This window comes from Sus scrofa, chromosome 10 (assembly GCF_054392235.1).
Source record: "Sus scrofa isolate SSC_HxYL_T2T_F1_AM1 chromosome 10, Sscrofa_HxYL_maternal_Yorkshire_Landrace_v2.0, whole genome shotgun sequence".
Classification (NCBI taxonomy): Eukaryota; Metazoa; Chordata; class Mammalia; order Artiodactyla; family Suidae; genus Sus; species Sus scrofa.
In genome coordinates this window covers 29,154,143-29,169,423 of record NC_139392.1, presented here as the reverse complement: position 1 = coordinate 29,169,423, position 15,281 = coordinate 29,154,143, and the positions used below count along the sequence as shown (strand labels likewise).

Here is a 15,281-nt window from a genome sequence, read left to right as displayed (position 1 = left end):
ACACCAAGGTGACGGTCTGGGAGGCATTGGACATGCTCACCATCTGAATAGACACAGGAGGAAAGGGGAGGGAGACATCCCAAGTAAGATGAGGATCTGTTTCATGAAGACCGTGAGGAGGAAGTTTAAGCAGAAGTTGAGGGCAGGAATGAAAGGGAGGTGGGAAAAGAGCAAGGAGGAGACAAGAATAATAACAGTTGTCACTTAACAGATGTGCCAGGCATTGTGCTAAGGGCATGTCATCTCATTTAATCCTCACCACAACCCCAGGAGGCACAGCCTGTTATGATTCCCTTTTACAGAGGAGGAATGTGAAGCCCAACATGATCAAGGGACTTTCCCCAAGGTCACACAGCTAAGAAGTGACAGGGCCACGATTCAAATCCAGGTAACCTGGCTTCAGGGTTTTGAGGGTTTTTTTTTTTTTTTGGTCTTTTGGTCTTTTTGCCTTTTCTGGGGCTGCTCCCATGGCATATGGAGGTTCCCAGGGTAGGCGTCTAATCAGAGCTGTAGCCACCAGCCTATGCCAGAGCCACAGCAATGCCAGATCTGAGCCACATCTGCAACCTACACCACAGCTCACAGCAATGCCAGATCCATAACCCACTGAGCAAGGCCAGGGATCGAACCAGCAACCTCATAGTTCCTAGTTGGATTCATTAACCACTGTGCCATGATGGGAACTCCCAGGTTTTTTGTTTTTTTTGTTTTGTTTTGTTTTTTTTGTTTTTTGTTTTTTGTCTTTCTGTCTTTCTAGGGCCACATGTGAGGCATGTGCAGGTTCCCAGTCTAGAGGTGTAATCGAAGCTGAAGCCACCAGCCTACACCACAGCCACAGCAATGCTGGATCCTTAACCCATTGAGCAAGGACAGGGATTGAACACTCAAACTCATGATTCCCAGTCAGGTTCATTTCTGCTGTGCCATGATGGGAACTCCCCCTGGCTTCAGGTTTTAACCACTAGTTGTGTGTATCTTTTCCAGAGCTAAACAGCCTCAGGCTACATTTATGGTTCTAACAATACACAACAGGACATAGGAAGGTAAATTTAAGGAAGGCTCAACTACTCAGACAAAGAAAGCAAATTTTGGGGAATTTTAAAGGTGAAAGGATGAGGGATGCACACAGTCAATCACCAGCCTAGTAACAGACAAGGTGACTGAACCTGATGACACAGGGAATTCAGAAATAGAAAACAGCTTCTTGAGAGGGCGATTACATTTCCTTGTGGTCTATTAATTCCATGTAGGATATGTTAATATTACTATGAGATGGGTGGTTTTCTTCTTGAATTTTGTCTAAGTCAGTTTTTCAGTTGGGAGAAAATGAGATTTTATGGGTCAATGTATACACAAAAATATCCCACAGATGAGATTTGAAAAACATTCAGGGTAAGCAGGCACTCAGAAGCTTTGTCAGCTTCTGGGCTGGGTGCCTGCCCCTTCTCTCTCCAGATCCACTTGCCAGCCCATGCTCATCCTACTCAGTGCCCCCAGAGACAGACCCTTGTGGACCACCTCAAAGGCTCCTTGGGCCCCTTGCTTCAGGCTCAGGGAGCTCAGGGGGACATGGGAAAGAAGGGAGTGAGGTCTGAGAGCTGGTGTCAGGGACTCCCTCTGGTGGGGTCACAGATCTTTCTGCACAGCTCTGGCCTCCTGCTTCCCATGGCTGCTCTCCCCCCCCCCCATCAACCCCAATCGTCACTGCCTTGGAAGCTGCACTGTCCCTGTGGTTTCCCTAGAGCCCACCTGTACTTTGCAAAGTCCCTTTCACTGGACTTGCCTCAAATTACCTTAATTTGAATGTGTCCTCTCTTCTTGCCAGGAGCTGACTGATACCAGTGTGTCCCAAAGCTTTGTGTATTCAGACATAAATATCGTTGCAACTTTCTTTTCATTTTCTTTTCCTTTTTTTTTTCCAGGGCTACAGGTGCAGCAAATGAAAGTTTCTGGGCTAGGGGTTGAAGCAGAGCTGCAGCTGCAGGCCTATGGCACAGCCACAGCAATGCAGCTTGTGGCAATGCTGTATCCTTCACCTATTGATCGAGGCCAGGGATTGAACCCACATTCTCATGGACACTAGTTGGGTTCTTAACCTGCTGAGCCACAATGGGGATCCTCACTGCAACTCTCCTTTTAAAACTAACTGTGAAGAAGACTGTCAAGAGTAGCTTCTTGACATTATTTCTGACTTTTTCCCATGACTGGAAGTTCCTTTTAAACTCCCTAATGCAGAGTTCTCTCCTCTAGGAAGCTGCAGCCATGATGGAAGTTTGTGAGGCGCGACCAAGCTCAGGCGAAGGAGATGAGAGACAGTGGCGGCTGTGGCCCAGAGCTCCTCTCAAGGCCTGTGAGCAGCTGCGGGGGCAGCACCCTTGGGGAGCCGGATGGCCATTGGCGGCGGCAGCGGCAGCGGCAGTGGAGGTGTTTCTCGCCTCCTCTTCGTCTTTTCTAACCGTGCAGCCTCTTCCTCGGCTTCTCCTGAAAGGGAAGGTGGAAGCCATGGGCTCCGGTGGGAGCCGGCTGAGGAGCTGCGGTGGCACCTCCCCGCTCCTGGAGTGGAGTGTGGGAGAAGCGGCGGCGGCGGCGGCAGCTGCTCCGGGGAGGGGGTCGGAGTCGCCGTCCTTATTTCCAGGGCTGGGAACACTGGAGAGTTGGTCTCTCTCCTCTTCCTGCCTCCAACATGGCGGTGGCGGCTGCACATCCAGGGATCCCGGCCGGTTTAAAGCCTCCGTTCCGCAGCTGCCACCGCACCAGCCCTGGCCCAGGCTCCAGAGACCCAAGGAGGAGGCAGCCTTTCTGAGGATTATTTGTCTTCTCCCTATTCTGCTGCCACCACTGCCAGACCTCTGGCTGCTGAGGAGAAGCAGGCCCAGTCGCTGCAACCATCCAGCAGCCGCTGCAGCAGCCATTGCCCAGCTGCAGTCCAGAGCCAAGCAGCAGCAGAGCGAGGGGCATCAGCTACCACCAAGTCCAGAGCCATTTCCATCCTGCAGAAGAAGGCCCACCACCAGCAGCTTCTGCCATCTCTCTCCACCTTTTTCTTCAGCCACAGACTCCCAGACATGATAGCCATCATCCAAGAGATCGTTAGCAGAAACAAAAGGAGATATCAAGAGAATGGATTTGACTTAGACTTGACCTATATTTATCCAAATATTATTGCTCTGGGGTTTCCTGCAGAAAGACTTTAAGGCATATACAGGAACAATATTGATGATGTAGTAAGGATTTTGGAGTCAAAGCATAAAAACCATTACAAGATATACAATGTATGTGCTGAAAGACATTATGATACCGCCACATTTAACTGCAGAGTTGCACAGTATCCTTTTGAAGATCATAATCCACCACTGCTAGAATTTATCAAACCTTTTTGTGAAGATCTTGACCAATGGCTAAGTGAAGATGACAATCATGTTGCAGCAATTCACTGTAAACCTGGAAAAGGATGAACTGGTGTAATGATTTGTGCATATTTGTTTCATCCGGGCAAATTTTTAAAGGCACAAGATTTCTATGGGGAAGTAAGGACCAGAGACAAAAAGGGAGTAACTATTCCCAGTCAGAGTCACTATGTGTATTATTACAGCTACCTGTTAAAGAATCATCTGGATTATAGACCAGTGCACTGTTGTTTCGCAAGATGTTGTTTGAAGTTATTCCAGTGTTCAGTGGTGGAACATGCAATCCTCAGTTTGTGGCCTGCCAACCTCCAATTCAGGACCCACATGATGGGAAGACAAGTTCATGTCCTTTGAGTTCCCTCAGCCATTGCCTGTGTGTGGTGACATCAAAGTGGAGTTCTTCCACAAACAGAACAAGATGCTAAAAAAAGAAAAAATCTTTCACTTTTGGGTAAATACATTCTTAATACCAGGACCAGAGGAAACCTCAGAAAAAGTAGAAAATGGAAGCCCATGTGATCAAGAAATTGATAGTATTTGCAGTATAGAACGTACAGATAATGACAAGGAATATCTAGTGCTCATTTTAACAAAAAATGATCTTGACAAAGCAAATAAAGACAAGGCCAACTGACACTTTTCTCCAAATTTTAAGGTGAAGCTGTACTTCACAAAAGCAGTAAAGGAGTCATAAAGTCCAGAGGCTAGCAGTTCAACTTCTGTAACACCGGATGTTATGACAATGAACCTGATCATTATAGATATTCTGACACCACTGACTCTGATCCAGAGAATGAACCTTTTGATGAAGTTCAGCACACACAAATTACAAAAGTTTTAATCAAGAGGGATAAAACACCATAAAAAACAAACTTGAATAATCTGAAAATGGATGTTTTTTTTTTTAATGGCAGTAGGACATTGTGTCAGATTACCAGTTGTAGGAACAATTCTCTTTTCCTGACCAATCTTGTTTCACCCTATACATCCACAGAGTTTTGACACTTGTTGTCCTGTTGAAAAAAGGTTGTGTAGCTGTGTCATGTATATACCTTTTTGTGTCAAACCGACATTTAAAATTAATTTAGGATAAATAAAGATGGCACTTTTCCCATTTTATTCCAGTTTTATAAAAAGTGGAGTCAGACTGCTGTGTATACGTAGGAATATTTCATTTTGTGTCCTGTCACCAACTGAAGGGGCTAAAGAGCTCATGAAATACGGGTTGACATCCTACCCCTTTGCTCTTGTGGCAACAGATAAGTTTGCAGTTGGCTAAGAGGAGTTTCTAAAGGGTTTTGCTACAGTCTAATGCATGTATTCGGGTTAGGGGAATGGAAGGAATGCTCAGAAAGGAATATGCTTTATGCTGGACTCTGGACCATATACCATCTCCAGCTATTTACACACACCTTTCTTTAGCATGATACAGTTATTAATCTGGATATTTGAGGAATTGGCCACAGTCATTGCTTGCTATTTGTGCATTTTATTTTTCTAAAGCATATTGGTGCTAGAAAAGGCAGCTAGAGGGAGGGAATCTGTATTGGGGTCCAGGAATGAACCTTCCACAACATCTTAAGAGTCCACAAATGAAGGGATATAAAAATAATGTGGTCATAGATAAGAAACAGCAACAATGACTTAACTATATAAATGTGGAGGCTATCAACAAAGAATGGGCTTGAAACATTATAAAAATTGACAGTGATTTGTTAAATATGTTTTCTCAATTGTAACGACTGATCCAACTCCTGTGTAATCAAGGCCAGGGCTAAAAGTCAAATGCTATTAATACCTACATCAGTCAACAACTTACTCTTATTTTATTAGTTTTCAATCATATACCTGCTGTGGATGCTTCCTGTGCTGCCTACAAGCTTCTTTTTTCTCATTAAATATAAAATATTTTGTAAAAAAATAAAATAAAAAAATAAACTCCCTAATGCAGAGCCCAGAGTTCCATGATTGACAATATACAGAGTCAAAATTTCGGATCCTCTACTTCCTCTCTGGAAATATTTTCGGAATGTGGTTTAGCCACAGGTATTCATGCCTCTTTCCCCAAGCTACCAAAAAGAAGGGCACTTCATGCTGAATAATTCAAAAGATATCACCATACTGTTACCCCAAAAAGATTAACTAAAATAACTTTGTAACCTTTATTTCTATTGTGAACATTCTATTTTTTGCTTTTCAACAAAACTGAATCTCACTGGATCCCAAAGAGCTTTGTAGTATGGTACCTCTGCTCATGCTACACTTGACCAGCTAAGTTATAAGTTAGACAGTTTCTAGCTGTTTGTTTATTTGTTTGTTGATTTTTAGGGCTGCACCCATGGCATATTGAGGTCCCCAGGCTAGAGGTCTAATTGGAGCTACAGCTGCTGTCCTATGCCACAGCCACAGCAACACAGGATCCAAGCCTACACTTTGGCTCAGGGCAATGCTGGATCCCTGACCCTCTGAGCAAAGCCAGGGATCAAATCAGAGTCCTCATGGATACTAACTGGTTTTGTTACCACTGAGCCACAAAGGGAACTCCTCCCTCCCTCCATTTTTTTAAGGGCCGCACCTGTGGCATATGAACATTCCCAGGCTAGGGGTCAAATCAGAGCTGCAGCTTCCAGCCTACACCACAGCTCACAGCAACGCTGGAACCTTAATCCACTGAGGGAGGCCAGGGATTCAACCTGAGTCTTCATGGGTACTCATGGGGTTTGTTACCATGGAGCCATGAAGAGAACACTCTCCCTCCTTTTTAAGGATGAATAATATTCTATCATATGTGTATTCCACATTGATTTATCCATTCATCCATGGATGGACACCTGAGTTGCTTCCACTTTTGGCTGCTGTGAACAATGCTGCTGTGACCATTAGTGTTCAAATATATGTTCAAGTCCTTGCTTTTAATTCTATTAGGTATATACCCAAAAACAGAATTGCTGGATCATATGGTAATTCTACAGTTTTTGAGGGACTGCCATACTATTTTCCATGGTAGCTGCACCATTTGACATGCCCACCAGCAATGCACAAGAGTTCCAATTTCCTCTTACCAACACTTGTTATTATCTATATTAAAAAAAAATAGCCATCCTAATAGGTGTGATGTGGTATTTCATGGTTTCTATTTGTAGTGATTAGTCCTGCTGAGCAACATTTATGTGCTTATTGGTTACATAAAGAAGAAATGTCTATTCAAGTCCTTTGCCCATTTCTTAATTGAGTTGTTTGGGGGTTTTTTGTTGCTGAGTTGTAGGAGTTCTTTATGTATTCTAAATATTAACCCTTAGAGATACATGACTTGCAAATATTTCCTCCCAATCTGTGGGTTGCCTTTTGATTATGTCCATTGATTCACAAAAGTTTTCAATTTTGATGAAGTCCAACTTATATATTTTTTCTTTTGTTGCTTATACTTTTGGTATCATATCCAACAAATCATGGCTGAATCCAGTATCATGAAGCTTTTCTCCTCTGTTTTCTCCTAAGCATTCTATAATTTTAGCTCCTACGTTTAGGTCTTTGATCCATTTTGAGTTAGTTTTTGCATATGGTGTTATTTTGCCTGTTGATATCCATTTCCTCATACCATTGGTTGAAAAGACTGTCCCTCCCCCTACTAAATGATTTCATCTAAAGTAATTTGACCATAAACATAAGGATTTATTTCTAAGCTCTCTATTCTTTCCATCAGTCTATATGTCTGTCTTCATGCTACTACCACATAGTTTTGATTACTATAGCTTTGTACTAAGTTTGAAATCAGATAGTGTGACTTTATTCTCCTCATACAAAATTGTTTTGGCTATTTGGGGTTCTGTGAGATTTCATGTGAATTTTAAGGTGGATTCTTCTGTTTCTGCAAAAAATAAAGTCACTGCAGTTTTGATAAAGATTGCATTGAATCTTAGAGTTCCCATAATGGCACAGCAGAAAAGAATCTGACCAGGAATCATGAGATTGCAATGAATCTGTGGATCATTCTTGGTAGTACTGGCATCACAATAATAATAAATCTTTTAATTCATGAGCACGGAATGTCTTTCCATTTATTTGTGTTTTTTGTATCTAAGAAAAATGTGACCATTCTTGAGGGTTGCTTAACAATAACTGTGTAAAAAAGAAAAGTTCACAGGCCTGAAACCAAGATCATGTCACTGCTCCCTGAAAGTCATGCCCTGTCCCCTGGTAGAAGCAGCCCCTGCAGGGGACACTGTCCCATTATCCCATTTACTCTTAGACTACTGTGGCTTCTGACCTCATCTCTTACTGATTCATTTAGCTAAGTGGAACCATAATGCTGATGGAATGTAAAGCTGTTGTTTTCATTCCTAGTATCTGTTCTCCCTTCTTCTATGTCAGCCTCACAATTTTCCTGATAAGAGGGAAAACACCTCTTCCCTCCTACAAGTTCATGAGCTTTGGTGGGGTTGCCCCATCCAGGTTCCAGAAGTGGGCATCTGAGCCAGACTTCATTGACAGGGACATGTCATATCCTTACCACAGTTTCTGGTCCAGAAATAGGTATAAGATCCAAGAGGGCGGCGTTGCCGTGAGCTGTGGTGTAGGTTGCAGACACGGCTCGGATCCTGAGTTGCTGTGGCTCTGGCGTAGGCCGGTGTCTACAGCTCCGCTTCAACCCCTGGCCTGGGAACCTCCATGTGCCGTGGGAGCGGCCCAAGATATAGCAACAACAACAACAACAACAGCAAAAGACAAAAGACAAAAAGACAAAAAAAATAAAAAAATAAAAAAAGATCCAAGAGGGTTCGATGAAAATGAATCCCAGGACATTGACTGGAATGACACCCAAAAGGCCACTCTGGTTCCATAAGACTGTGTGTGATAGGAATGAGGTAAACCTGGATGTGCCAGAGGCCTGAGGATGATGCCAGCACAGAGCAAGGAAAGCTAAGAGATGAAGAGAGAACATCATCAAGAAATCAAGGGTGTTCCCATTGTGGCTCAGTGGAAACAAATCTGATTAGCATCCATGGGGACACAGGTTCGATCCCTGGCCTCGCTCAGTGGGTTAAGGATCTAATGTTGCCACGAGCTGTGGTGTGGGTCACAGGTTCAGCTCAGACCTGGTGTTGCTATGGCTGTGATGTAGGCCAGGCAGCCACAGCTCTGATTCAATCCCTAGCATGGGAACCTTCATATGCTGCAGGTGCAGCCCTAAAGTAAAAGACCAAAAAAAAAAGAAAGAAATCATGTAAGCACCTGGATCCAACTGTTTCTGAAGTAAATAAGCCATAAACCTCTCAGTTACATGATCCAATCACTTCCTCTTTTTGCATAAGCCTTGTGAGCTTGGATTCAATCACTTACAATCAAAAAGTCCTAATTAAGTCGATCTAACCTAGCCCCTAATATCAATGCTATACAAGTAAAAAACAAGTCACTTTTTCAATGACTCTCTAGACAAATTAAATGTTTACATGATCTTATTATACACAATATCCAAGGTGCCCCACAAATTATATTTAATACAATAAAATCAAAAGCTATAAATTACAAAACCAGGTGCTGGGACCATATATCAAAGACAAACACAGGGGATGGTTAGCATGCAGTTGTCTATGCATGATAGATAGCCTAGAGTTTTACTAAATCTACACAACAAGTTTGGCTCTGGGCTTCCTGTCAGCCAAGGCAAAAAGGGACATGGGGATAATAAAACAATTCATCCAATTATCCAAAGAGCTGTTGATACATTTAAGAGCACTCAAATCTATTTAGATGTAATTTTTGAATCTCCTGTTGTAGTCTTTTCCAAGGAAGCTTTGTTACTTGCTTTATAAGGTTTCATCTCATGGCCCATGACTATCATACAACAACACAAGAGAGGCTTCTTAAGGCCAAGGACAGCTAATTTATCTTGGTGTCCCTTCTAGTGCCTGATAAAGAGCAGGTGCTCATTAAGCCCATACCTCCTTAATACAATTAGAGTATGCTTTGCTGCCAAGCTCCAATAAGACTCATATACCTGTGAGGATCACAAACCCAGTTAGACAGAAAAAGGGCTCCCACAAAGGAGCTGAGTCATACTCCTTACATACATCTTATGGCTGTGACATATTTTTAGATTTTTGCCTAATATGAATCAAATCATAATGAGATACTTCCTTATATACTTTGGATGAATCTGGAAAAGGAAAGCTACTCATTCAAATTAAATTGTATGCTTTCCATTATTCACTTATGCTAAATGACAATTTTAAAATCTTTGCATTTAATTGAAAAGTCTTTTAGTTCAGTAAAGGCAGAGACATCTGTTAGTACAGTTAATTAAAGAACTTTGGGGGCTGGATGAATATCATTAAGAAGTATCTGTATAGAGGGAACATTCCTGAATATAATCAAAGCCATTTATGATAAACCCACAGCAAATATAATACTCAAGGGGGAAAAACTGAAAGCCTTCTCCCTCAAATCTGGAACAAGACAGGGATGCCCACTCTCACCACTGCTCTTCAACATCGTTTTGGAAGTCTTAGCCACAGCAATGAGACAAACAAAAGAAATAAAAGTCATCCATATAGGAGGAGAAGAGATAAAACTGTCACTGTATGCAGATGACATGATTCTATACCTAGAAAACCCTAAGGACTCAACCCCAAAACTCCTTGAACTGATTAATAAATTCAGCAAAGTGGCAGGATATAATATTAACATTCAGAAGTCAGTTGCATTTCGGTATACCAGCAATGAAATATTAGAAAAGGAATACAAAAGTACGATACCTTTTAAAATTGCACCAAACAAAATCAAATACCTCGGAATACACCTGACCAAGGAGGTAAAGGACCTATATGCCAAGAACTATAAAACTTTCATCAAAGAAATCAAAGAAGATATAAAGAAATGTAAAGATGTTCCAATTTCCTGGATTGGAAAAATCAATATTGTAAAAATGGCCATACTACCCATAGCAATCTACAGATTCATTGCAATCCCGATCAAATTACCCATGACATTTTTCAGAGAACTAGAACAAACAATCCAAAATTTTATATGGAACCACAAAAGACCCAGAATCGCCAAAGCAATCCTGAGAAACAAAATCCAAGCAGGAGGCATAACCCTCCCAGACTTCAAGAAATACTACAAAGCCACAGTCATCAAAACAGTGTGGTACTGGTATCAAAACATACAGACAGACCAATGGAACACAATAGAGAACCCGGAAATAAACCCTGACACCTGTGGTCAATTAATCTTTGACAAGGGAGGCAAGAACATAACATGGGAAGAAGAAAGTCTATTCAGCAAGCATTGCTGGGAAACCTGGACAGCTGCATGCAAAGCAATGAGATTAGAACACACCCTCACACCATGCACAAAAATAAACTCCAAACGGCTGAAAGACTTAAATATATGACAGGACACCATCAAACTCCTAGAAGAAAACATAGGCAAAACACTCTCTGACATCAACATCAAGTCAGTCTCCCAAAGCAATAGAAATAAGAGTAAAAATAAACCCATGGGAACTAATCAAACTGAAAAGCTTTTGCACAGCAAAGGAAACCCAAAAGAAAACAAAAAGACAACTTGCAGAATGGGAGAAAATAGTTTCAAATGATGCAACCAACAAGGGCTTAATCTCTAGAAAATATAAGCAACATCTACAACCCAACAGCAAAAAAGCCAATCACCCAATGGAAAAATGGGCAAAAGACCTGAATAGACATTTCTCCAAAGAAGATATATAGATGGCCAGCAAACACATGAAAACATGCTCAACTTCGTTGATTATAAGAGAAATGCAAATCAAAACTAACACCAGTCAGAATGGCCATCATTAATAAATCCACAAAGAATAAGTGCTGGAGGGGCTGTGGAGAAAAGGGAACCCTCCTGCACTGTTGGTGGGAATGTAAACTGGTACAGCCACTATGGAGAACAGTTTGGACATACCTTGGAAATATATACATAGAACTTCCATATGACCCCACAATCCCACCCTTGGGCATATATCCAGAGAAAACTCTCCTTAAAAGAGACACATGCACCCACGTGTTCATTGCAGCACTCTTCACAATAGCCAGGACATGGAAACAACCCAAATGTCCATCAACAGAGGATTGGATTCAGAAGAGTGGTATATATACACAATGGAATACTACTCAGCCATAAAAAAAGGATGACATAATGCCATTGGCAGAAACATGGATGGAACTAGAGAATCTCATCCTGAGTGAAGTGAGCCAGAAAGACAAAGACAAATACCATATGATATCACTCATAACTGGAATCTAATATCCAGCACAATTGAATATCTCCTCAGAAAAGAAAATCATAGACTTGGAGAAAAGACTTGTGGCTGCCTGATGGGAAAGGGAGGGAGTGGGAGGGATCTGGAGCTTGGGCTTATCAGAGACAACTTAGCATAGATTTACAAGGAGATCCTGCTGAGTAGCATTGAGAACTTTGTCTAGATACTCATGTTGCCACAGAAGAAAGGGTGGGGGAAAAATGTAATTGTAATGTATACATGTAAGGATAACTTGATCCCCTTGCTGTACAGTGGGAAAATAAAAAAAAAAACAATTAACCATTAAATTTTCAAATTAACAAAATAGATTTTAAAAAAGGAGTTTTGAATTAGGTGGCCAGGACATGGTACCATTTCCAGCTCTGCTCTTAACAACCCATGTGACTGAGCAAAGTACTCAACAAATACAGAGCTTCAGCCTTCCCTTTGTAGAAGGCTTCCCTTCACATGGGGCATAGTGCATTGTACATTCCAAATATTTAGTAAATGTGTGCTTGACTCAACAGAAAAAAAATATTTAAAGTGGGATATACCAATATTCCTATTAGATGTCATTTTTTGATGTGATATTATGAATGAAATACTAAAATTCCATGACAAAAACACCCAGTGAAATAAGCTTACATGGTCAACTTGAAAAACTAAAAAGGACTACTAAAAAGCTAGTGTGCCTAAGGACAGATTATGGAGAATTAGATTCAGATATCACCAAGCTTCCTTCACACAAAGGAGGAATGGATGATCTAAAGAAGTGTTCAAAGCTTTCAATGCAAAAGCTTTTCATAAACCAAACTGACACTCAGTCATTTTGCCCTGTCTCTGAAGCTCCTCTCAGAGACTGAGTTAGGGATATAAAAATCCCCAATTAAAACTGACTTCTCATGAGTGATGGAGTGGAGCTCCATCCAAAATCGAGCAGAGCAGAATCTCATTAGGAATCAGATCTGAGCAATAGAATCACTGGTGTAACAAGAGGGGAAAATGAAGATTGATTCATGAATATCAGAAAGTTGAGCTCTCCGAAAACAAGATGCAATGTTCTGTATGAGCTTCTCAGACAGAGCTCCCTCTCCTGAGTCTCTAAACTCCATGTCTCTGTGTGTGTTTCAGTCTGTCTGTCTGTCTGTGTGTGTGTGTGCATGTGTGCGTGTGCACCTGCTCAAGGAGGTTGCTTCTCTTACCATTTTTTCTCATGTCATCTTCCTTTCATTCTCATCACTGGTTTCTAGGCATCTCAGATTCTAGGGTAGACTCTGACAGCAGACTATCTGGACTCAAATCTCAGCTCTACTCCTGACTTACTACATGACTTTGGGCAAGTACTTAAACTTCCTGTGCCTCAGCCATCTCACCTATAAAATGAGAATGAAATAATAGTAGCCACATCATAGAGTTGTTGTGATTATTAAATGAGTTAGTGCAGGTAAGATATTCAGACTAGTACCTATCACCTAACAATAAATAAATGCCAGTATGTATTAACATTATCAGTTATATACACTACCCTCAACACATACAACTGCCATGAAAAAAGATAATTTTCTTTCCTTATAACTGCTGATTATTTTCTTCACAGTACTTATTAGAATCTCATATTATTTAATTTATTTGTTTATCTTCAGTCTTCTTGCACAAAAATATTATCTCCATGACAACAGGGACCTCATCCCTCTTTTTCACTACTTGTCTGGTTGCCAAGAACAGTCCCTGGAATACAAAAGCCTCCATAAACATTACTAGAGTAATTGAATTGCAGTTACAACTGTCCTGCATTAGATAAACTATTTAAATTTCTGAGAACAAAGAACAAGTTTGAACAGTGAGAGGTACTGTGTTATACAAATCTGTTTGCTTCCTGATTTGTGATAGCACCAGTAGCAAGAGACTGGAGAGCAGATGGTTTATCTGCAAACATATTTGAAGCTATTTTACTCCTGAGTTTGAATGAAGAATAATGTCTATATTTGAAAAGAAGGGCAAAGACCTCACTTTTTTCCTCCCTAGAAACCTCTGGAAGCAAATAAGCCTCTCCAATAACCTCTCTTTGCTTTGGTTCTGCATTCCTGCTCCTTCTCTTCTTTGTTACCATTTCCTATTCTGATATTTAGAACATTATTCTGAGAGCAGACAGTGACGGTTCAGCACCACGGACAGCAACCTGCGGACATGAAGGCATTTGGAAAGCTCCATTTCATGGTTCAGAACATGAGACAGGCAGGTGTTTGGAGTTAAGGCCCCCATATAAATTCCTTTATTTCTCAATGGACTGCATTGAATTTTAAAGGAGAACAATTCATGTCTGCTTTTTATTTGTTTGCTTTGTGAATGGGGAATGAATTTGACTTCTTTATCATGAAACTGTTTTCAGTGCCTTTGCATTCCGGTCACTGTGTTTGGGAGGGTGGGTTTATACATACTTTGTCTCATTTAATTCTCATATCAACACCATGAGAGAACCAGATTTAGAGGTAGAAAACTCAAGATTTAAATTCTGACACCAGGGAGTTCCTATTGTGGTTCATTGGTAATGAACCCAGCTAGTATCTGTGAGGATTTGGGTTTGATCCCTGGCCTCACTCAGTGGATTAAGGATCAGGCATTGCTGTGGCTGTGGTGTATGCTGGCAGCTGCAACTATGATTTGACCCCTATCCTGGAAACCTCCACATGGCCCAGGTGTGGCCCTAAAAAAGCAAAAAAAAAAAAAAATTCTGACTCCACATTGGAAAACCACTTAACCCCTGTAACCCTCTTTTCTAATCTATAAAATGGAGATGATATCTCCTATTACCCTGGAAAATCCAGTCTAAAACTCCTCTTTATAGGAAGCCTCAGTATTCCTATCTGTGAAACTGGGGTAATAACTGTGTATGGTTGGTACAGTGGGAGGTAGGAGTAAGACAGCAAAGGTAAAAATAAGTGTGCTGAATGTGGAAGCTAGCGAGAGTAACCTGATACCAGCAAAGGGAGAGGACTATGACACAGGGTTGAATATGTGGTGAAGGGTAAGAGCAAAACTTCAGAGGACTTGAAAGCCAAACCAAAAAAAAAAAAAAAGTCAGATATATCAAAACCAAAATGGAGATATGTGCAGGTTCACTCTGGTTTCAGGGAACAGTAAGCCTCTGCAAGAGCAATCTCTTCACTCTTTCAATCGACAACTACTTATTGAGTATCTGGAGTATCTGCTATGTGCCAGCACTGTGCTAAATAAGCCATAAGGTAAGGACACAGACCCTGTCTTCAATAAAGCTTACATTCTGGAGAGGGACTATAGATTCCCCACCACAATACACAAATATGTAAGATGCAATTGTCCCTCATTAGTTATACCTATGAGAATTTGAATACAGGTCTGAATAGTGAGGAATGCCATCCAGTACATTAGTTGTTTCTGAGTTTTGTCAAAAGAGTAATAAAAGTTCAGATGTTATGATCTATTTAATAAGAAATTGAATCTCCTCAGCTCCTGAATTTGGATAGAGAAGGCTGGTACATGCTGGATAGAGAAAATAACCAAGAAGCTAACATGGGGGGAAAGAGGGGAGGATTTTTTCCATTCAGCAGAATGTCAAGTGGGAGTCT

At 41.2% G+C, this 15,281-nt stretch overlaps 1 pseudogene; it reads left to right on the top strand.

Moving 5' to 3' along the window:
- The first annotated feature begins 2,502 nt into the window (after window positions 1-2,502).
- On the top strand, window positions 2,503-4,271 carry LOC100518212 (phosphatidylinositol 3,4,5-trisphosphate 3-phosphatase and dual-specificity protein phosphatase PTEN pseudogene; annotated as a pseudogene).
- Window positions 4,272-15,281: the final 11,010 nt, after the last annotated feature.